This window comes from Pleurodeles waltl, chromosome 5, assembly GCF_031143425.1.
Source record: "Pleurodeles waltl isolate 20211129_DDA chromosome 5, aPleWal1.hap1.20221129, whole genome shotgun sequence".
In the NCBI taxonomy this organism is placed as follows: Eukaryota; Metazoa; Chordata; class Amphibia; order Caudata; family Salamandridae; genus Pleurodeles; species Pleurodeles waltl.
This window is the reverse complement of record NC_090444.1, coordinates 454,286,028-454,310,850: the sequence shown is the minus strand read 5'-3', so window position 1 is coordinate 454,310,850 and position 24,823 is coordinate 454,286,028.

Below are 24,823 nucleotides of genomic sequence, written 5' to 3'. Positions count from 1 at the left end.
TGCTTAGTAAAAGGTCTCGCAAATTATTATTCAATTATTGAAACTTAGTAGAAGTACAATATCTTGAAGAAAATGAACCACTGATACATATGTTTGGACATCTTTAAAAATTAGCCATTTGGTGTTTATATTTACCTAACTATAATTACGGTACACTTGTGGGGCTGGGCCTCTTACGAGATACAAGAACGTACCAAAACTGCGACCATCCGATATCAACACTGAGAATAAATTTGCTTTATGTTGTCTCAACTTTAAAGTCTTTCTATGGCGACAGGCCTTTTCACACTAGTTTGTCATCATTTATATCGTGCAAATTGTGGAAATGCTGCTTGCTAGGTATTTTATGGTTCAATGTAAAATTATGACATATTTCTAACATACATAAAATAAATTCAAATTTATCTATTTTGAACTTTTTAGGGCATTCTTGGTAAAACAAACGATATGAATACAAGCGCAACACAGCCTCCTGGACTATAAGGAGTGACTAATTAGTAGTCTCAGGGTTTGTTATGTTTTCCAGGGCATACAACAGCACTGGTCAAAAAAAGGCCAGTAGGAATTTATCTGAGGTCAGAATTCACGGAGTTTGTGTTCAAATCTTCCCTACAGCATATTAAAATGGTTTATAATTCTGTAAAATTAAGTTTGATTTTTCAGAAGTGTGTGAACATAAAAAAAGTTTACAATTTATTATTCAAATATGGACATCACACATTGACAGAATCCACTAGTGGTCTAATTTTCTAAAACAGATACTTCATTGTTGGGTGTAATTTTCTTTCAATTTGTTATGGGTTCATAAAATGCGACGTGAGATAGACCTTCACACACAGCCCCATATTTATTTTCTGTTTGCGCTGGATTTGCATTTTTTTTAATGCAAATCCGGTGCAAACTTAATTCCATATTTATATTTTGGCGTTAGACATGTCTAGCTCCAAAATATTGGAATTAACAAAATGTTTTGCCTGCAGAAAACTACCTTGCATCAATAAGATGCCTCAAAGGCCCTAGCGCCTTATTTATCCTCCCATGCAAAAATCACGCACGGGAGGAGGAGGGCCTTAAATAATGGAGCTAAGCTTAGCACCATTATTTAACGCCTGGGTACGGGCAGGCGTAAGGGGACCTGGAGGCAGATATCCATGGTCGGAGACCATGGGAATTGCCCACAGGTGCCCTTCCCTGTCCCCAGGGACACCCACACCAGGATGTCACCCACGGATGAGGTATTTTTTTCTAATCAACGCCGCTCGGGCCCCTGACTAGATGCCCCCTGCACAGCGCTGGCCCTAATGGACATGTCCAGGGGACATTTGTCCCCTGGGCATGTCCATTGGGGTGGTGGGCTTGGCTCCTGTCTATACTAATACAGCAGCCATGGGGCTTGTGCACCAGAAAATGGCGCTACACTGCTTAGATTACATTTTTTTGCCTCTAAACAGTGTAGTGCCATAATTTGGCGCACAAGCCCCGGTTCCCCCCCACGCCTCCCAGGCCCTGTTTGCGTCCTTTCAAAGGATGCTAACAGGGCCTTAGCGACGGCTAGCACCATTCCTTAAATATGGCACCCGGCCAGCGTCTAGGAATGGCACTAGCCGGCGCTATTCTTTTTGCCGCAAACCTGCGCTAACACAGGTTTGTGGCAAAATGTATATATCTGCCCCACAGATTGTTAATTGCGTCTGTACCAATCCTCCCATCTCAAAATGTTTTTTTTTTTTTTTGTTGTCACCCAATAGTAGAGCCGCACATGTGAAGATAATTTACAGGGGACCCTGTATGCGTCTTTAGAGAGGTGAATGCTTTTTGAATGACCTATGTGAGTATTGCTGAGTGCACTGACTTGTGCTTTACCCTTACCTTTACCATCTAGTTTCTACCTATCCACATCTGTATTTGACGAAGCTGAAGCTGACCTTACAATCTCTCTTCATACCTCTGTAACACTCAGAGGGATGGCTAATAATGTGAGGGGTCAAGCTCACCTTTTAATAATGTATTCCCAATGTATACTGCTTATGGTCTGTAGCACTTTAGTATCTTGCACTTGTAAAGTAGTCACTGTTCTAAGTCTAGCTCCCTCTAATGCCTGGATTTTTTTTTTGCTCTGTGCAAGGATGTTCAGTAGAAACAATCATTAGACATTGTGATGATGTTAAGCGAGGCATGCCCACTGCATGGAGTACCATTGTGTTTCACTATCCAGTGTGACAAGTGAGCGTATGGTGTTTTGTGATTAACATTTTAGCTTCGCAATAACCTGGTGTCTGTTAAGATGTACAGGCCTGTCCCTTGGCATGAGTGAGGTCTTAGGCTTATCCTGTGACCTTGTAGGGCACTCCAAGTGTTTCCCCATTTCTGTGACAATAGGTTACCATCCTTAATGGGGTTGTAGCATGTGGAGAGGTGGTGACAGTATACTTTGTTTTGTAAAATCAAACCTGTGAGCCGGTCTTTTGACCTACGTCACTGGTGCGGAAGCCGCCTGGACTACTGGTTTATAGTTCTGCTTCTATGTGCTAACCCAGATCCTGGAGCTGACATCCTAAGTGTATATGTCTTGTGTGGATGTATCGGTGGCCTGAGCTTTATTGTGCGTATGAGTTAACCAGAGTCATGGAAGCTTGCTGGATCTATTTTGGAAGCCCCGGGCCTGTTTCTGTGCACAACATGGAGGCGAGGTTATTGTTCCAGACAATGGAAATTAGTTTACATTCCTGAGCTGGAGAGAGGGGACCTAGAGAGTGAAGTGGGAAAAAGGACACAAGGCTCCTTTAGAAATTAGAATAGGTAATTTCTAAGAGAGATTGCTGCTGAGTTTTTTTGAGCACTACCATTTGATAGATAATGTGCTTCAATGGTGACATGGCAGACTCTGTTGTTCGTAGTCTGAATTGTCCTTTAGGGGAGAGAAGCTTTTTGATTTTTCCATGAACATTGTTCTGTCTGGTTGCTGATAGACAGATGTAGAAAGCTCAGCTCTTTGATTTGATTTTAAATTATTCTCAGAAAGCATGCAAAATTCCAAAGGTGTTCTGATCCTAATGAAATTATTTGAAAGATCAGCGAAAAGCCTACAACTAGAAGAGGAGACTTTTTCAATAATTTATGAAAGCTCATGAGATTGGATTCAGAGTGAATGGCCAGGTGGAGGCAATTCCAAGCCTGTGCATTGGCCACAGAAAAGGCTGAGCCACCTGTTCGCATTTTGTCAAAGCTACATATGGTAAACAAGCTGGAGTGAAGCGATATAGCAGTAGAATTGTGAGTATCTTTGTGCATCAGTTGTGTGTAATATAGGCTGGGACTACCATCCTGTGAGGATCATCCCTCTACACAGAGACTGTATTTGGAAGAAAAGCTAGTAACGAAACTTAACTAGAGAATGCCCCTTATCAAGTTCAAGTGCAGACAGAAAATCCACATCCTTTGCCTGGTTTGACTGTATAAAGGTGGGAGGTTCTGACCCACTTTTTGTTCAGTTCAAATGTGTATTTGACCCAATATGGGAGTGCTCCACAAAGTTCTCTGAGGACTGCTATGTAATACAAGCTGGGTTATGCGTGACAGCCAGAATACCAGAGATAAGGCTGATATCACCTGGCTTCTTGCTTAGATAGAAGAACTATTCTTCTGAACTGAAGTACCTGGAAGCCACCATGGGTGCTGTGAGGGTGTGAGGTGTCTGCCTAGTCTGCAGGAGGTGTGGCTCTCTATCAAGAGCAAGAAGTAGCTTATCCAAAAGTGGTGTGTGGACCCACCTGAAGGGAATAGAGTGTCATACGCGCTTGAAGGAGTGTGGGCCTGGTCTTACTGTCAGCCAATCACCTGGTCTTCCCACAGGAGTAAGCGGGAACACTCGATGCTAGGTCCTAATTCCACACCAGGCCAAGCAACCCAACCCGTGTTTAGTTAAAGCAACTATAGCCAATAAGGGAAATTGGAATAGGAGAAAAGAGACACTGCTCCTGATCTCTAGTATTCTCGTGGTCCCTTCTGGCAACCTGCCAAAGGATTTTGCTCTGATTCAAGTTTCTGTAAAATAGGGAGAAACCCTGTTTAGATCTATGTGAAGATAGGGTACCCAGACTTCGTCCCCCTCCTTCTATCCCCTGGTATTGCTGATGTACTTGCTCATTCCCTATTTCCCAACTGCACTATTTGTTGTCCTAAAAGTGTTGAGTTGGGAAATGGGTTGGAGTAGCAGCAGAAATCTCTGAAACTGGCAAAACCCTGAATAAACATACACAAAAAGAAAGATGAAAAAATATCGCCTGTTCAAGGTGTCGCGTAGGCTCTCATTATCCTAATGAGACTACTGGATTTGTGGGTAGCAGGGTCGTTCACAGTGTGGGGGACTAAGTCTAACCCACGGCGAAGGACCCTTGTCACCCTCAATCCGGTTTTGCTCCGGCTAACTAGCAGTGCCTCATCTCTCCCAGAGGGAAGAGATGATTGGGCAGCCGAGTGCATGACATCTTCGTGCTTCCCAGGGAAGTCGTGGTCACTCAGATCCCAACCAGTTCTCTCATACACAGTGCGGTCTCATATATAAATGACAAAGGCAGTTTGAGTTTTAAAGATTGGTTTAATAAAATGACTGCATTTTAGATAACAAAGCGTGAGCCGCAATAACCAGAACCATACAACACAGTAGGATTGAAATAGTAACGAGGAGAGTGAAACATAAGAATAACACTATCATAGTGCTACTAGATTACGTTCTCTCTTCTGAGTTCTATTTTGAGCACAGCATGTTAAGCTCTAAGCCTGCCTTTTAGATTCCCCCGGGAGGACATCAACCCTCATACCTGAGCAAAGGCCTGTGATCTGGATCAGAATCTGCAACAGGGCAGTCAGTGTCTAGTTGTGGTTCCCTGGTAGGAATCTCCTCTTACGTGTACCAGGACTAGGAAGTGTTTTTATAATTAACACGCCGGTGTTCTAAGAAACGTCCCTACGTAAGAATGTGTACTTTCTACGAACCCTAAAGACTAAACTCCTACCACGTCTATCGGCAATGTACCAGACTGTATCCTTGACTGAAGCACAGAGCGAGCAAGAATGTATTGTTTGAGAACTCCAGTGCTGAAGTAAGCTAAACAGTGTGATAGAAGAAAATAAAACAAGACCGTGAAACTGGCTATTGAAAAATAACAGTGCAAGGCTAAATAAAATGCATCTAGAACAAAGTGCACAGAGGCCTAATGCTTTAAGCAAACTTGCAAAGGCTATATTAAAAATGGCTACACTACACCCTCCCCTTGTCGGTAAAAAGTGGTTTAAATCTAATCCTAAAAAATGCCCTATGTTAAAACAAAAAGTAACTAAACTCTTATGTAATTTCAACAAGTCAAGAGGACACCAAAGCACAATAATCCTAAATTTAAAAATAAGCATGCGACTAAGAGCCAAATTCATATAACAGTGTCAATTTAGACCAAATCCAATTCAAACGGTGGTCATTGAAAGCAGGAGGTTCTCCACTTTGGCAGATGACAAGACCGGAAAATCCACGCCAAAGACTATTAAGGAGCAGGTGTGTTCCAAAGCCTCAGAATCAACCAAGGCGGCATCCCGTGCAGGGCCTGTGAACGAGTTAATATCAACTTCCTCCAGGAAGGGTATTTCATAATGAGCCTCACGAAGCAAACGCAGCCACAGCGCGCATGTCTGGGAATGAGCCCTCATCGGGAACATCAACAGATCAGCATCAACCACTGGGGGGCGTTACTGTGAGAGACAGACGACTAGTGCATGTTCAAACGAGCACCAACGGCACCGAAACACAGGCTGCACTCAATCCAAAACCGGTCTGAATGACAGAGACCAGTCACACTCCAAATGTCTCAGGAGTGTTGCTCCGAAGTGCTGCATCATGCTTTCACGACACAGCTGCGCTGATGGGAGCGCCCACATTCGTTCTTGTTGCGGCAGGACAGCCATTGCGGAAAAACAACAGCAACAGCAAAACGCCGGCTAATAAAGCCAAAGTGATCGGAAATCCCCCAAAAAATGCTTCCGAAAATTGAATGACTAGCCGAAGGTATCAAACCGAATATGGAAGAGAAGGTGTGAACAAAACCAACACCCACAGCTTTGAAAAAATTTGCTAATCCAGCTTTGCTGAACGCATCAAATATACGTCCCACGAGTTCACCAAAGTGGCTCGGAAAGTTGGTATTTAACAGGGACTGTATTTCTGCTGATGACCTTGCCGCCTGAAGTGCGTAGGTCTCGCGCGCAGATGTAAGGGCCACATGCTTTTGAAACAATAGAGCCTTTAGTCTACTTAACTTGTCGAAATTCACCTTGGAAGTAGCAATTTGAGGCCAGATATCTGCTACCTCCCTTAATTTAGTGGGGGGAAACAACACATTCCCGCAGCAAGTAATGACCTTGGTGACCGAAACAACGTAAACTATTCCGGCCCGCATGCCACAATAGTCTTCACTATTGAGGCGGACGTAGCTGCCGTTTGAAAGCACCTGGAATGTGCGTTTAATCAAGGGGACCGGAACTCCCTTCAGATAGCAAGCCAGGCTCGCAACCGAGGCATTACATGCCCCATGCAAGGACAGCTGCTTACAAATCATCGAATGGCTAACTGAAGTCTCACATTCACTACCGCTAAGAAAAACCTCTCTCAAGCCATTGAGACATTTGTACAAGAAGGGAAGTTCCCACACCTCATGTATATAACTATCTCCCAGATTTTCATATCTGCCTACCGGAACATGTTTTAAACAAGAAGTGAATTGTAGTGTAGAAACAGGCAGATTAATAACCCCGTGTATCAACCACTCAGCTGAGGGAATCTCGGCCATGGTAAAAGGCAATTTTTCCAATTTTTAAATGTTAAGCATAACATAAGTCGCCTCCTTCTTAGCCATCAGTTGTTGTTGTCATGTCAAATTAAAGGAAAAAAATATCTCCCTGGCCCTGATGTGCTGCCACGGAACGCGACCCGCCTTCAGTGTCTGAAGTGTCCAACCCAACTGCATAATGGACCTTGTTTGACTTTGTCCATGATATAAAGAAGACATATCAGATCGTATAATGTCTATGGCAGAAGAAACAATGTTGTCGATGGTATATATTCGGTCGGACAGAGTGTGAATTCCATTATCCACAACAGCTAATGCCTTTTTCAAATTTTCCTGATCTATCTGCCTTAACCGGGCCGCATCCTCTTGTTGGGAAAGTTTCCATATTTCATTGTATACTTCATACAAGAAACGCTTCCTACGTGGTGTCTTCGGGCCTGACAAAAAATCTTGCAAGTCAGTGTTATTAGACAGGAGAGTGAGATGTGTCTTTACTGCGTCTAGCGAGGAGTATTTTAACCATTGTTGACACAATTTTCCCACACTATATGTAGTAATAATTTCAGCATGTTCAGGTGATATATAGTGAGGGTCTGCCCGACTCATCCTGAAACCCCCCGAGGAGGTGACAAAACGTTGATGACACCCATTGGTGTCTACAGGCCACAATAACCACCCGCCCGGACGTGCAAATGAAGTGTTAAATGTACCATTCTGGACCCAGTCTGTAAGTTCACTAAAAGTGGCATTGATATATTTCTGCTAATCCTTCATTTTGGTAGGGACAGGTATACTAGGCATATTCAATTCTCTAATCTTTGCTAAACCCAAACAGCTAGTCTGTTGTACTGTTTCATTTAAAAAGATCATATGGACGGGAATGAGACATGCTCTAAACAATGTTTCTCTACTCTGTGTCTGCCAATGTTTTGTTCCCCAAACACTTTTTAAATCAACATTATTGACCAATATTCATAACCTTCAATCGACAGTCGGGAAACAAAAGAATCTGAATATATGAATTTCATATTAGTCAACAACATTTGCTTATCTTTAGATGGAGTTAACTTAAAATGTTATGACTTAGCATCCATTGGATGATGCCCAGAAAAATACGCAAATTTGTCAGAATATGTTTTAGAACTTCCCTTCGGGGGAGTCGGGCAGTGCTCCCATTGCGTAGAATCAAATATTGTTTTCGGACTACTTGCTTTATGTATAAAGTGGTGCCCATAATAATGAACAAACCATGTCCCCATAATTCTCTTTAAACTGGTAAACATCTTCATTCTCATAGACAGTATAGTATTGTAATTCAGTCATCATGGAATCAACTGTCTTCACATCCCAATCATCAGATACAATGCCTGGTATTACGATATCATTCATAGATAATTTTAGAACATATGGTATTTGAATTATCTCAGTGGGACCGTATATATCAAACATTACTTTATCCCACACAATCCCATCCAGAATTGGTATTGCAGAAATGTTCACAAAGGACAAGTCTCTTCGAACCTTATGTGACGAAAAATGTGGCTTCAACACCTTCTCCACCTGTTCAACCGCTGATCTCTCAGGAAGAAAATGACCATGTATCAACAGAAAAAAGGTAACGACAAACCCTATCCAGAGAAAAAATGCTATCATAGTCAATAAGAGCCACAGATAGTTCCAAGGAAAAACAAAATACGTATCTTTAAGCCAATAAATCAGCTTACGTGGACCTGGGTCAGGTGTTGAAGAGGCAAATTAGTCCGATAGACCATCCTTGTTGTTGGCAAAGTACCCAGAGGCAGTTCTTGTAAAAGGTGCCGCTGTATTCAATGGAGGAGTTGGTGTTTCTCGCAGCGGTACACTGTAGATCACACCACCCGCAACATCAGCAATCATAGTGACTCAATCAAATGTCTCCAAATTATTTGTCGTCAGTGGGACTAACGCAAGATCATCTTCCACCCTCCCCAAGCTCGGAGAGGCAACAGTGTTGGTATAAATAACTTGGAGCAGAACATCTTCCCCAGTAGTGAGAGGGATTCGGGAACTACTGGACGTTCCTCTTGGTCTGCTGTGCAGAATCGGCCACATGTTGTAACTTGACATTGTCAATGGAAACAAAGCAATTTTATTTGGCACCTGGCAACGGTGGTAAAATAACAGTTCTTGTTCCGTGTATCCCCAACACAGGGACTGGTGCTCGATAAGAAGGGCCAAATTCTTTTTTCACTGCGATCTTTTCACGCACAAGATCCCCAACTCTGGGAATCCAACCAGTAGGCGTTACTGGCGCATCCTTAATTCCTGTGGAGGCAGCACTTTTAGAAGAGTTATCTTCACGGAACTGTTGTAATTCCTGCAAAACAGTGACACGATCATTTATGTCAAAAGGCGTTTCCGCTGCCTCCACACCAGGACCATCTAGGTCCGGAACAAACATTCGTGTTCCGAACAGGCACTAATATGAAGTATGACCCCCCAGGGACCTTCTAGGCAGGTTATTCAGTGCTCTCTGTACTCCATACAGGTGGGTTAGCCAACTATGACCCGTACCTAAGACTCTTGCCGTTAAGGATTGCTTTAAATCGCGATTTAAACGCTCCGCGACAGAATTTCCCTCGGAATGAAATGGAGACGAAAACTGGAGCTGGACCCCCAACGAAGCCATGGTGTCCCTGAATGCCCTTGAGGCAAAAGCAGGGCCCTGGTCCGAATGGAACGCCGCAACTGCATATGTACCGACAAAGACACGCAAATCTTTCATAACAGTTCGAGCGTCAGCCGAGCGCTGTGGCCATACCCACACAAATCTGGAGCAAGAATCTACAGTCTCCAGGATATATTTGTATGCACTGTCTGGTGTGAGTGGACCACATTGATCCAAGTACACACATTGTAATGGTCTGTTTGATATTAAGAGAGGCGGCTGCGGCGGGCGCTTAGCCGTTGAAACTTTAATTTGTTGACAGATGTCGCAACAAAGGACATACTGCTTCATCTCCTTATAGAGACCAGGCCACCAGTAACAGGCCTGTAACAGTGAAATTGTGGCGGCCACGCCAACATGTGCAGATGCCACCCCCTCATGCACTGCATTAATCAATTGAGGTCTTACAACTTTATTGGGAATCTCGCATACGCCTACGCCCGGAATTTTAACCTCAGCATTCAGCATACTTCCCATGAAGTATTGATATTTATTAGGAAATCCTTTAGGATAAGGCGAGCCATCAACCGTACTTTTATGGCAGCCAGAATCTCTGTGTCTGGTTTGGAACTCAAACGAGTAACTGCAGCCACAGTGGCAACTGCCACTGCTGACTTTGCGGCTTCATCAGCCAAAGTATTCCCAGCAACGTGCATTCCAACGCGCTGGTGTTCAAGAGTATGCACAACATGGACCTTGGGTAGCGTCTCCTTCAGGTCTGCTACCTTCCCCCACAGTAGTCTGTGTTTTATGGTGTTGCCCTTTGAATCTCTGAACCCATTCAATCACCAGTAATGTAGGTATTCATTAAAAGACTGGACACAATAATATGAATCACAAACAATCAGTGTAAACTGTGTCGGATCCGTATGTTCTAGTGCCATCAATAGAGCTTTCAGCTCAGCCAATTGTGCCGTACAGTCCCCTAATGTTTATGTATAAGTATGTTGGGGGCAGAATTTCTACCCCTCCATATGGCCGCTCACTACTGCACATGCAGCTGAATATTGGTGTTTTGTCCCCACCACCGGTTGCGCAGAGCCATCGGTGTACATGACTACTTGATAATGATCAATAGGCAACGTGTCGGTGGAAACTGGATATTCAATTTCATATTGCTAAAATTCCTGAGTGTGTAACTTAGGGTCAAAAATGTAATCTACATCCGTGGCTGTTAAAGTCGTAGCCCATTGTATCCATCGCGGGTGAAAAGCTTTCGCATTAGGAACACTCGCTTTTGTAACAGCCTCTAGGGCCGGAATAGGGGAAACGACTATAATGCGTTTACCCTGGGCAAGAGGTTGTTCTTTAATAACAGCCATCTGTACAGCAGTGAGAATTTTCTCCGTTGGTGCGAATCGTTGTTCAGCAGCCGAATACAAGTGAGACTTGTATCCAATCGGGACTGTCTCACCTTCATTAAAGGTGACATACGTAAACCCAATGGCCCCAGCTATTACCCTGATGACCAAATGTGTCTTATTGTCCTGTGTATGTAAATGTTTTGCAGCTAGGAGATCTGCTTGCAACTCCCGAAGAGTATGTGTATGCTCAATCGTCCAGAATTTGCTTGAAAAATCAGGACGTATTAATTCGTATAATGGTTTTATGCGTGTAGCATAATCAGGAATGTATGTTCTGCCAAAATTTAGAAAGCCCAACAATGATTGTAATTTCTTAATCGTATTAGGTGGTTGCAATTGCGCACATTTTTCTAAAAATTGTGGCACTAGGCTCTTACCTTCATTTGACAGCTCATACCCCAGGAATATGACGCTGAGGAAGGCAATTTTTGATTTATTGAAGTTAAATTTGTAGCCAATTTTGGCAAACCCAACAACAATGCAGGCTACCCGTCTTAAATGTTGTAGTAACTCGTCATCCGTGAGATATATATCATCCACATATGACAATGCTTCAGGGTCCAACTCGTGTAAAATTTCAGTCACACGAGCCGCAAACAGTCCCGGGCTATTCTTATATCCCTGAGGCAAACAACAGAATTTTTTCTGGGAGCCTAACGCACTAAAGCTTGTAAGATCCCTGCTTTTGGGTGCTATATTCTGGCAGAAGAAACCATTCGAGATGTCTAAAGTTGTTTTGTACTTTTTTCGCACAATGTTGTTCATTAGTGCCCCGCCATGTGAATTTTGTATAGCGTATGTACGTGTGTGTCCGTTCAAGTGTCTGTAGTCTAAGACTATTCTATATGAATGGTCCGGTTTAGCTACCGGGAAAAAGGGATTATTCATCGGCAAGACACAGGGTTCAATTACTCCCTGGTATTCTAATTGCGTAAGTATTTCTCTCACCGGTGCCCTTGCTTCATGTTTTATTGGATATTGCGGTTGTGGCTGAGGTTCACCTTTAATCGGAATTACATGATATGGAGAATCCCTATCCCACCCTACGTGATTTCTATATAAGGCAGGGGCTTGTGCTAGAGCCCATTTGATGGTATAGGACTCTGCGAGTTCTCCTGGAACAAGTGGTGAGAACGAAGGTTTAATAACCTCCTCCCCAACTGGGCAGGTGCGAACAAACTCAGGCTTCCAATCGAGTTCAGCCAGCAAAATGTCATATATCTTGACTACACGATCCCAAAAGATTGCGTTTATAGTGCCTTCAATGTCTCCTTCCAATTGTAAAGTCACTGTATATACCCTATCGGGTTCAGAGACACGCATATCTGCTGTTTCAACCTGTATAAAGTCATCAGTTGCTTTCACCTCCAGATGCTCTAGAAGATTCCGGCGAACTATTGTGACCTCTGCCGCGCTGTCTAGCAGTGCTAGTGCCCACGTCTTGTTCTTCAAGAGAACTCTCTTCCTGTGTGGCATGTCTAACTGAGACTGCCGCCACCTTTTTCTTTTTAAACTGTTGTTCTTGTTGTATCGGTTTCTCTTCCATCTTGACAGAAACCTCTGAAGAGCGTTGCGATTCATGTCTTGGTTTCACGTACTCTGTTCTCCACTCTGACCGCCCACTTCTCTCATTTCTCTTTTCCGATGAGTCCTGAAAGGAACGAGATTGGCGTGTATCAGTGTATTGATATCTATCAGGCGCTTTCAAGTTATCCCTATTTCTGAGATTATACCTAGTCTGCGGGGTCTCCGCTCTCGGAGATTCTCCCCTTTCTTTTTTAGGTGTCTGTGGTTTTTTCTCCCAGCGCTTTTTATTACCCTCAGGTTGCTGTTTAGTATTATCTTTACTAATTTTCCCTTGAAACTGTGGTTTCTGTGATCTAGCCCCTAGGCTATCTCGACCGATACTGGAATATGTTTCCGCTATTATTTTAGGCAGTTCCCGCTCCTGATCTAGTTGCGGGACGTCACAAAGACGCATATGCACCGCTAGTGCAACTGCCTCCCCTTTAATATTACTTAGTATTATTGAAGAAACCGTGGCAAAATTGCCCATCAGTTGCATTCACAAATCTAAGGCTGGGGCAGCCCCATATTCATCCTGAATCTGTTTAAGCACTTCCGGTAAATTTGCCAATGTCGGTGTACCGTGTGCTGTTGTGTAGAGGGCTGCAAACACCGTGCCCCATGTATTACAATGTTCCACTGTGGGAACCATGCCAAATGGTAAACACATAGTTAATATTCTATGTTTGTCCTGAGGTCCCGTATGGGGAAATACCGCCTCCAGCGTATTAATTTTTTGTGCCAGCCAAAATGGAGTCTCCTCCCGTTTTGCTGGAACCTTACCCATGATAGAGTGTACAGTCGCCGGGTTTATACCTGGAGCTACTGCATGTTGTTGTGCTGGAGCAGCACGCGCTGGGTTTGTATTTAGTGTCTGCATCACAAATTGTACTAAGCGTCTATATGTAGCCGTTAAGTCTGTATATAAACGACAAACTTCAGCCACTGGCATATTTGCAACCGTAGGATGTGGTGTATATGTGGCCAATAAAGGCCAGGTCGGACCATCATTACTCAGTGGACCTAACCTTACTGGTAATATTGTATGGGGTAGGGTGCCATCAAGCCAATTATTATGTTCTTGATAAGATAGAGGTATCTCTAGATATGCGTACGCCCTGTACTGGCCAGGTGCGTTCGCAATTGTATATGTGTGAAATGTATTTGTGTTCCCATCAACTGCTGGAAATGTGACCCAAGAGTAAAAAAAGTTCTGTTCTATAGGCTGCATGGGCGACCACCACAAACGTGACTGGACCCCCCTGGTTCGTAAGACCATGTGCAAGTAAATGCGCTGGGGGCGGTTGTCTCATATTAAGAGCTATTTGTATTACCTGGGGATTCACCATTAGAAAAACAGCGATGGTTCAGAGAAGGCACACCAAAAACGGGGTCTTTCCTTTTAAAGTTCAAGCTTGAACAACCATCCGCTATATCTAGGATTACCTATATCGCGGTGGTGGAAGTCCTCAGTGCCACGGACGTCTCCGTTAAAGGAACTGAGGGATCATTATAATATATGAGACCGAGAGAGACTGGTGGACCCGAAAATTAGAGCCAGACCAATCGTTGGCAGCGCCATGTCGCGTAGGCTCTCATTATCCTAATGAGACTACTGGATTTTTGGGTAGCAGGGTCGTTCACAGTGTGGGGGACTAAGTCTAACCCACGGCGAAGGATCCTTGTCACCCTCAATCCGGTTTTGCTCCGGCTAACTAGCAGTGCCTCATCTCTCCCAGACGGAAGGGATGATTGGGCAGCCGAGCGCATGACATCTTCGTGCTTTCCAGGGAAGTCGTGGTCACTCAGATCCCAACCAGTTCTCTCATACACAGTGCGGTCTCATATATAAATGACAAAGGCAGTTTGAGTTTTAAAGATTGGTTTAATAAAACGACTGCATTTTAGATAACAAAGCGTGAGCCGCAATAACCAGAACCATCAACACAGTAGGATTGAAATAGTAACGAGGAGAGTGAAACATAAGAATACCGCTATCATAGTGCTACTAGATTACGTTCTCTCTTCTAAGTTCTATTTTGAGCACAGCATGTTAAGCTCTAAGCCTGCCTTTTAGGTTCCCCCGGGAGGACATCAACCCTCATACCTGAGCAAAGGCCTGTGATCTGGATCAGCATCTGCAACAGGGCAGTCAGCATCTAGTTGTGGTTCCCTTGTCGGAATCTCCCTCTTACGAGTACCAGGACTAGGAAGTGTTTTTATTATTAACACGCCTGTGTTCTAAGAAACGTCCCTACGTAAGAATGTGTACTTTCTACAAACCCTAAAGCCTAAACTCCTACCACGTCTATCGGCAATGTACCAGACTGTATCCTTGACTGAAGCACAGAGCGAGCAAGAATGTATTGTTTGAGAACTCCAGTGCTGAAGTAAGCTAAACAGTGTGATAGAAGAAAATAAAACAAGCCCGTGAAACTGGCTATTGAAAAATAACAGTGGAAGGCTAAATAAAATGCATCTAGAACAAAGTCCACAGAGGCCTAATGCTTTAAGCAAACGTGCAAAGGCTATGTTAAAAATGGCTACACTACAAAGGAATGTTTATATATGTATCATAGTCACCAAAGAACTGATTACATACCACAAGGCTACTGAACATCACCTTGTACCTATGAGCCATGAACCATTAAAGAATTACAGAAAGTTATCTAATGATGACTAAATATACAAAAAAAGTATATTCTAACATAGATTTCAGTCTCTAGGTAATTAAAATTAAAGATCTTTGTATGTTTATAACGCTATCTATAAGTAACTTGGTAGTTATCTGCACTCACAAGAATTACTCTGCACATAGTATCAAAACAATGGATATAACATGCAGCACAATAACTGGGTTAACAAACAACTGTTAGACATTAATTAACGCGTAACTCTGACATGGCTTATAAGGAATCTAGGCCCTCATTGTGATCTTGGTGGCCAGGTGACTGTCACGCTGGTGATTGCAGCAGTACTGTCACCAGGCTGGTGGTAATGACCATGGCGGTGATCCCTCCCATAGACAGCCAATATATCACACCAACCGCCAGCGCGGTATGAACACTAAACACGGTGGTAGCCACCTACATGCAGGCAGGAGACAAGGATCAGCCCACAATATTATGACATAGCACACAGCCAGCATTTCTGGGGAGGTTGCAACGCTGCCAAAAGCCTGGCGGAAACACATCATATAAAAGGAGACACTCACTTCCAGGGACACAGAGGAGTCAGCGGCTGCCATGGAACCTGAAGTGCAAGTCTTCCTGATGTTGTACCATGCCCTGGCCGTCCTGGAGCACCAACGCCGAAGAAGACGACGATGACACCTAGCACACAAATGAGGGAGGGAGGGGATAGTGACACATGCGCTTAACACACACCTTACACACACACCACACACCCAGAACCAGCTGCAGAGTAAATCGACTTAAACAGGACCCGGGAGCAAAGAAAGCCAGGACACATACCTCTGTTGCAACCAATGTAATCTTGTTGGATGAAGAGCCCAAATGCAAACAACTACGGAACTGCTTATTTACATGCAGGCCCAATGGCCAGTTCAAAGTCTGTAATGCCCACAGGGCAAAGTTCAAGCCCCAACTTGACACCTGACAACATTGAGACGCCACTGTTCAGGGGCATCATGTTGGAAATGGGCAGGCACCTCAGAGGCGGAGGGTGTGGTGGGGTGGGAGGTGCTTACCTTTGGGTTGGGGCTCCTTGGCCTCTGGTTCTGGAGGGGGCTCCTTGGCCTCTGGTTCGGAAGGGGTCTCCTTGGCCTTAGCTTTGGGAGTGGTCTCCTTGGCCTTACCTTTTGGAGGAGTCTCCTTGGCCTTTGTTTTGGGAGGGGTCTCTTTGGCCTTTCGTCTTGGAGGTGGCTCCATGGTTTTGGTTTTATGTTTGGGAGGGGGTGGCACGTTAGCCCTCTGTTTTAGGGGTGGAGGAATGTCCTTTAGGCGGGGGGCAGGCGTCACACTCATGTGCCCCTTAGTGGTAGCTGGAGACTTTGGGGATGGAACAGGGTCAGGCTGGGTGCTGGAGGTACTGGGCTGCAGGTGGGATCTTCCTCTTACAGTCAGGATGGGGTAAAGAAGGGTAAGAGGTCAAGGCGGGAAAGGTAAAGCTTCTTACAGCCAATGGGGTGGGATGTGGGAGGAGGAATGGAAGTTGAGATAAAAGGAGTGGTTGTAGGAGGAGGAGGTGTCCTGTACTTGGGTGCAGGTGCATTGACAGTGTGCGTGTGTGAGCTTGATGGCTGTTGGGGGTCTGAGTGTGAGCGTTTGTCTTTGGAGGGGGACAGACATGGTGGGGGAGGTCAAACAGAACATGTGGATGGATGTTGTGGTGGTGTCTGCAAGTGAGGTGGGTGTGCTGCATGAGGTGGTGATGGTAGTGGTGGTGACTGCGCAAGTGGTGTGTGGGGTGCATGTCTGCAGGTCTGCTGTTGTGGTGACTGTGGGCAAGGCTGTACAGTTGGCAGGATCTGGGACTGGAGATGCAGTGCTTGCAGGTGTGAGTGCTGATTTGACTATGAGGGAGGAGGTGGAGGAGGAGACAGTGGAGGCAGTGGCTGTTGTTGTGTGTGCTTCTGTATGTTGGCTCTGCAGTGCTGGTGACCTGAAGTGTGCTGCCTGTGTTTGTCTCTGCAAGGCTTGTGTGATGTTTTGTGTGCATGCTTGTCTGAATGCGTGCGTGGGATGAGTTGGGGGTGAGGAGACTGGGACTGGGAAGTGGTAGTTGGAGGGGGGACGGAAGAAACAGGAACACTGGCTGCCGTCAGTGAAGAGGCCAGAGCCTGAAATGATCTTTGTAGGGCCACCAAGCGACCGCGAATGCCCTTCAGTAAGGCATTGCATTGCTGCATCTGGGATGCCAGCCCCTGGATGGCATTCACTATGGTTGACTGTCCTACAGAGATGGATCTCTGGAGGTCAATAGCCTCCTCACTGAGGGCAGCATGATTGATGAGGGCAGGGGCTGAGTTGCCTGGGGCAAAGGAGATGCCCATTCTCCTGGGTGAGTGGGCACGGGCAACTCAGTGGGGGGGTGCTGGGAGGGCAGTGCTGGTACTGGGGTGGCGGTAGAACCTGTAGCTAGGGTGGTCCCAGAGGGGTCAGCGACCACCAGGGAGCTCCCATCAGAGAAGGAATCAGAGTCAGTGGTATCATCTCCAGTCCCCCCGTGGTGCTCCCCTCGCCGTCCGTCCCACTGGTCTTCATGGCGTCGGTGGACACTGCCTCCTGGGTCCCCTGGACTGCAGCTCCCTTACTCGCAGGTGCCCCTGCTCCTTCGCCAGTTGATGCCAATGCACAAATGTACAGGATGACAAAAGGAGAGAGGGGCAGAAAGAAAGGGAGCACAGGGTCAATGACTCCACTAACAGCTCAGATGGCACACACATCACTGTCACACACTGACACTGAGAGTGGGCAGTATGGACCACAGTGGCATACCATTGGCTAAGTACTGCAGCAGGTAGAAGCCAAACACTGCCACCTGCACACCAACTGGGACCAACTAAGCCCTGTCTGCCATGGAAAGTCAGCTACCTAGCTATCAAAAATATGCTATTCACCCAATTAACCTAAGCTGGACCACGCAGCAATGTATAAACTGGTCACGCCAGGTAACAGAAATGGTTGTGAAACACACTGTACTCACCCCCTTGTGGCTGCTGTGATGCCCTCAAGCGTCCATCTAGCTTTGGGTAGGCCACCGCCATTACGTGGGCCATCACGGGGGTCAGGTTGTGACAGGCACCCCTCTCTCATTGGGAGGCCGTCCCCAGCTGGGCCTCTGCAGTCTTCGGGGCCCAGTGTCTCAGGTCCTCCCACCATTTCCTGCAGTGGGTGCTCCACCTGCTAAAGACCCACAGGGTCCGCATGTCCTTGATGATGGCACACCACAACCCCTTCTTCTGATGGGTGCTGATCTGCAGAGGAAACACAAACAGAGGGAAACCATAAACTAGACTATCCAGCCTGTCACACATATGGCCTACATTTGCCCCTCATCAGGCACACACATGACCCGTACCTCTGTATCAAGACTGCCACCAGCCATACCCCCCCAAATGACACACTGCCAGAACACACACACATCTCCATGCATCCATGTTGCATGCAACATACCCATGGTGTACTCACCTGTTGGTCTGGAGGCCCATACAACTGCCCATACAAGGGTAGGACCCCATCCACGAGCCTCTTCAACTCCTGTGACGTGAAGGCTTGGGCCCTTTCCCTTGTTGCACAGGCCACGGCAGGTTCCAAACACAGATCACAGCAGCACACACAGTGGAGATGTGGTCCTGTGGAAAGTCAGGAATCAAGTGAAATGGTAGAAATAAAATGGCGGTCACGGCTGTTGCTTTGAACACCGTCACCCAACTGCACAGCGGTGCAGACCACCTCTCGCCATGACACGAACGCCGGTGGAGTGAGGTCACTTACACCTTTCCCTGTATACAGGACAGGCGGTTGCCATTTTCTACTGCTAGTACACATGTGCAGATTTAAAAGTACATCATTGTAGTTGAATGTACACACCTAGACAATTCCAGTGCCCGATATACAAGCATGCTGTGTGTACACTACTGTAGTTTGTTCATAGTTCCTGTTGTCACTCCCTTCTTACTTTTGGGGTCCTAAGATACCAACCACTGTGGAGGACTAGCAGGAGGAGGCAAGCACCCATGTACAGACCACTTGTGGACTTGGCTACACTGGAGGACGGGCACATCATATTCACTTATGATCTGGACAGGGCCTCAATCACAGAGCTGTGTGCACAATTGGAGCCTGATCTGCTACCTGCTATGTGTTGCACAACAGTAATACCCCCTCTTGTGCAGGTACTCTCAGTGCATCATTTCCTGGCAACTGGCTCTTTCCAGGTGACAGTGGGCTTGGTTGCAAGAATGTCACAGCCAATGTTCTCTATTGTGCTTGCAATGGTTTTGGCAGCCTTGTTCAAACACATGTGCAGCTACATCGCATTCCCCCAGGTAGATGAATTACCCACTGTGAAGGCTGGATTCAATGCAATGGGACATATACCACATGTTATTGGGCATTGAGGGCCAATGAACAAGTGTACAGGAATAGGAAGAGTTTCCACTCACTCAATGTCCAGATGGTGTGCTTGCTGACCAGTACATCTCCCACGTCACTGCCATGTATCCTGGATCGGTTCATGATGCGTTTGTCCTGAGGAATAGCAGCGTCCCACAGCTGATAGCACAACTACAGAGGCAAAGAGTGTGGCTTATAGGTGAGCCTAAGTCCCCACCCAATGTATGCCAGTGTATGCCTTCAAGAGTGATAACCCCTGCCATTGTGCAAGACTAATGTGTGTCCCTCACTTATTGTAGGTAATTCTGGCTACCCAAACCTGCCCTGGCTCCTGACCCCTGTTAGGAATCCAAGAACAGGGGCTGAGAATAGGTACAATGATGCTCATGGGCGTACCAGGGGGATTGTTTAAAGGACCTTCATCTCCTGAAGGCCAGGTTCAGGTGCGTCCATCTAACAAGTGGATCCCTATGCTACTCCCCTGAGAAGGTCTGCAGGATTGTTGTTGTGTGCTGCAAGTTGCACAACTTGGCCCTCAGACGCCATGTGCCCCATCTGCAGGAGGAGGGGGTGACAATGCAGCTGTGGCAGCAGTGGACACTGAGAACAGTGGGGAGGAGGAAGAGGAGGAGGATGTGGACAACAGGACACAGATGATACAGAAGTACTTCCAATGACACTCAGGTAAGACTGTAAACATTTCTCCATATTAGGGTTGCGCTGTGTGGCTGTAGAATAATGCCAATCACTACCTTTGCATCCCACCTGACTGTCACCTATGCCATCCCTTATTGCTGATGTAGCTGTGGTTACAACAGTGCAATGCTGTGATGTGTACAGACTGCTGAGACACATTTGAAGGATGGACCAACATATTATTGGACATTTGCACAGGATTATGCAGTTCATTACAGTTCAATACATTGTACATTACCTTAAGATAAAGCACTATTACTCAGGTTGTGTCCAAGGGTGTTTATTAAAAATTGGCATACAATACAAAGTGAAATAGAGTGGTGTGATGGTTGGGAAAAGTCCAGTGTAGTGGGCCAGTCTGTTTGTTAGACAGGTCCAGTGTCCAAGAGGCCAATGCAAGGGGAGGGACGACAGTTCAAAGTGGACAAGGTGACACAGTGTGACATAAGGGGAACATTTAGGAGGGGGTCATTTCCTGGCGGTGGTCTTGGTCTTGGCAACTGTCTCTGGTGTCTGTCTGGGTCGCAGGGACATTTTGTGGGGTGGTTCACCTTCTTCAGAGGGAGGGGTGCTGGTGGCCTTTGGGTCCTGTGGCGGGGCCTCCTGACAACTAGCTGCAATAGATGTGGCGGGCTGGTCAGTACACTGGCTAGTGGAAGGGGCCCGCTGGTGTGCCATGTAGACCCTTATGATGTTGGCCATGTCACTCAGCACCCCTGCAATGGAGACCATGGTGGTATTCAGGACCTGCAATTCTTTCTGCTCTCCTGATGGTGTTCCCCCTGTAGCCGCTGGTTCTCCGGCATGATGTTTAACACCTGACCCACCCTGTCCTGGGATTGTTGGTAAGACCCCAGGACAATAGTGAGTGCCTCCTGGGCAGTCGGTTCCCTGGGCCTGTCCTCCCCCGGCACGCAGCTGTACTCCGACCGTCCCCATCCCCCTGTGCCTGTGTCCCCTGAACGGTGTGCCCAATCCCACTGACCCCAGGACCCTCATTGTCTTGCCTATGAGGTATCCACTGGGGTTCCTGTAGAGGTGGGCACACTACTGATTGACGTGTCCTGGGGACAGAGGTCTGGGGATGCTGGGTGGCTGCTGTGGTGTCGGATACTGAGGGGGGAGGCTCTATAATGGACTGGGTGTGGGATGGGGTAGCTAAATGACTAGTGGTCCCTGATGGGCCAGGAGTTCATCCAGATCCAGAGCTCCAGAGTTGCTGTCATCATTGGGGGCATCTTCTGGTGGGGGACTGGGTTGCCGTGGCACCTCCTTGCCGCTGAGATTGACTGGGGCAACAGTGGGGGTGTAAGTGGTATATTATGCTACACGTCTGTGACATATTCTGTATCACTAGCTTCCCCTATGTTCAAAATATTTCCAAACATTCACTTAAAAAATAATTTAAAGCATATTGGGTCAATTCAAATGTTACATTTTTAAAATATGTCAATATAAAGGACTTTGAAAAAACTGTGTGATTTTGTATCTTTGGGTCTCATTTAAATATTGGTAGAGAAGGTACACTGTCACAATGGAGTTCCCGCCCTGGCAATATAGTTGTCTGCCTGCCAAATTTAATTGATGACGGATCTTGTGTTTGGCCACAGCAGAGACTACTCTGTCTCTGCCATGGCTAAACTTCTCCAATGGCCCTGGGGAGTAAGGGTCACTGGAGTAATGACTACATGTCCACCTACCCAATTTAGATGGGCGAGTATGTAGTCATTTTTTACAGTTCCTTATCGCCAGGAAAAGTCTTGCTGTAAGGAACAGTAAAACCATTCTAATGCTCCTCTCGTCATGTCCAAGGCATCCCATGAATTACTTTTTTTCTTTTCAAAAAGGAAATCTCGTTTTTAGATTTTCTTTTTGAGAAGAAAAAAGGATACTCTTTGCTGCAGCGCCGCATCCTTCCAACCTTATAAACTCCTCTGTCATGTTTGTGGATGTGATTTTTTGTTATTCTTTGTTATTGTTTCCTCTCTGTTTTGAGTGTTTTAAGTATTTGTTTGTAACTTTTTGTAAACTTAAAGTTAGTGTTTGTTTATTTAGCTTTTATTTTGTGTTCTGTGTTTTGGGAGTTTATTTGTTGTGGGAGAACGAGGTATGGATTTGTGAAGGAAGTAGGAAAGGGGTGAGGATGCATCCACAGCTATTTAAAGCTATTTACAGAAAAGGTACACACTACACACTTATTTTGCAAGGGGTGGATTGCATGGGAATATCCATTAAACACAACCCCCCTGAGAGTAGGTTAGGTTTCTGGACCTGAAGAATTACTGTGATCTAGCTAGAGAGGACATCTGCCCTGGAGCATGTGCTCTCCAGTTTTTCTTGCCTTCCTTGATTCTACTACTGTGCCCCTAGTATATGTCACGTTACCTGTATGATGGATGACCCTCAAGGCTTGAGGTTTAGCGTGATATGGTCTCTGAGATCCTTAAGACCCGACCACTGTTGGGTGCAGATGGCTCTGGCCCTCTATAAGTCAAAATGAAGACTGTACTAATTTAATAGACCTGAAGCGAGAACTTGTCATAATAACCCTTCATGGCACTCTTATGACGGAGCACCTGAGGGCGAATATTGCCTCAAAGGGTTTTCTAGCCTCTAAGACTCCACGAATCTTCTTGGAAGACCCTGTTTTCAAGAAGTTATTGTCCCAAGCAGCGTGGAAATGCACCTGTGACTTATTGATCCTTATAATTAATACAGCGAAGAGATTGGTAGATGCTCTGATCATCAGGACCAATTTTGCAGAAAATGCCCTGAAAAATGGGATCTTCTTGTCAGCCAATAAGGCTAAACTTGCTGAGATAAATAATGAGATCAATGAACACAAAGATAACCTGATGAAACAAAAGATCAACAAACTTCAGAAAGACAAAGAAAAAATCTACCCATACTTACGGGCAGACTACTGCCCCACTGGTGGTGATGGAGGCGGTGGATCATCACATGAGAGCCTTTGCTCAAGGAGACGTAATACGTCCATGAGCAGTAACTCTAGTATAAGCAGCGGGGGTAGCAACAAAACAGATGTGGACCCTTTACACTATCATATTGGTATGAGATGCCCCAATTCCATGCTCTAACAGGGGTTTGTGTTCTGTGCGAGCCACTCACCTGAGTGCCAGGTATTCCGATGGGGCGATGACAATTCCCCAATCCCAATGAGGACTAACGTGACCGTGATGAAGAGTTCACTGCCCTCAAGGGGAAGGGGGTTTTGGTAAAAGAAAAAGGGAAAATACCAGCTTTGTGGGCTGCAGAATCAGACAGTTGGACCCTTGACTGCGTGTCGTGTCAGGCATCAGAACGTATGATTTCTCAAAATACTGCAGAACGTCAGTTGTTGTTGACACATTGAGCATACGTTTCTATAAGGCTGAACAAGTCTCTTCCTCTTTTTACAATACTTTCAGAGTCTCTAAAGCAATGTCCAAACTCAAAAACATTCAACTTGACTAAAGGGCTTCTTTGTGTTCTGTCGTAATCTCTTGCCAATAATAGTTCTGATAAACTTGCTCTATTTCCAGTCTCATAATTCTCAGAGGAGCGCTTGTTCAGGAAATACGTCTTTTCTTAATGTCTGTTTAGCGGTATCTTGAATTCCCACCCAAACAATAAATTATGCTAGTTCTTATTGTTATAAATTATTGGAACGACAGATCTCTGTTTTGTTGCATTTAAGTGATTAATCTTTCTTTGCCTTGAAATGAAGTTATCTGCTTGAACATTTCAGAAGAAGACAAACTGGTTTTTTTCACTTTTCTTATTTTCTCTCTTTTACAGGAAATACAGGATCCTTATCAGAAGGCGGAATAGGAGAGCCAGGGCTCCACAGGAAGCCAACCAGAGGGCGAGGTTTGACTTTTTTAGGCAGAGGCTGGGGCAGAGAATGAGGCAGAAAAAGAGGAGGGCACAGGAAGGTAGAATGGGAAGAACCCCCCCAAAACAACTTAGAGAGAGACACAGAGTCAGACCAGCAGCATACCAAAGAACTCATAGTCAGTCTTTCCAACAGGACCTTGTCAGACACAGAGAGGGCGGTACTACAAAAAGGCCTAGGTTTTGTACCCACTCCCAGGGAAAATCAGTTCAGAATCAAAACAGAACTACATAGCTTCTTTTGAAAAATCCGACTGAAGGCCATTTTTCAAGACACACCTACTACAACAGATTCTGGTCTGAGGAAACCCTCCACTTTTGCCTCCTCTGTGGGGATAGTCCCCCACAAGATCACTACTTTTGAGCAGGCAATAATGAAAGATGTAGAAAAACTTGACCCAGGCACTCCGTTCCAAAATATATCTTATACAGATCACATGGCTTCATGTGACATAGGGAATGTCAAAGACAACTTTCAGATAGTAAGTACTATACCCCTATCACACAGGATCCAACCAAGAGACTGAGCACTCGGATTAGGTCATTGGTGGCTTCGGTTGAAGCACAGGGGTTGTGAACAACAACAAGGCTGAATTTTTGGCGAACAGTTGTCCCAGGATTCCAAACCTTTACATCCTTCCCAAGATCCACAAGGGCATTGTGCGCCCACCAGGAAGACCT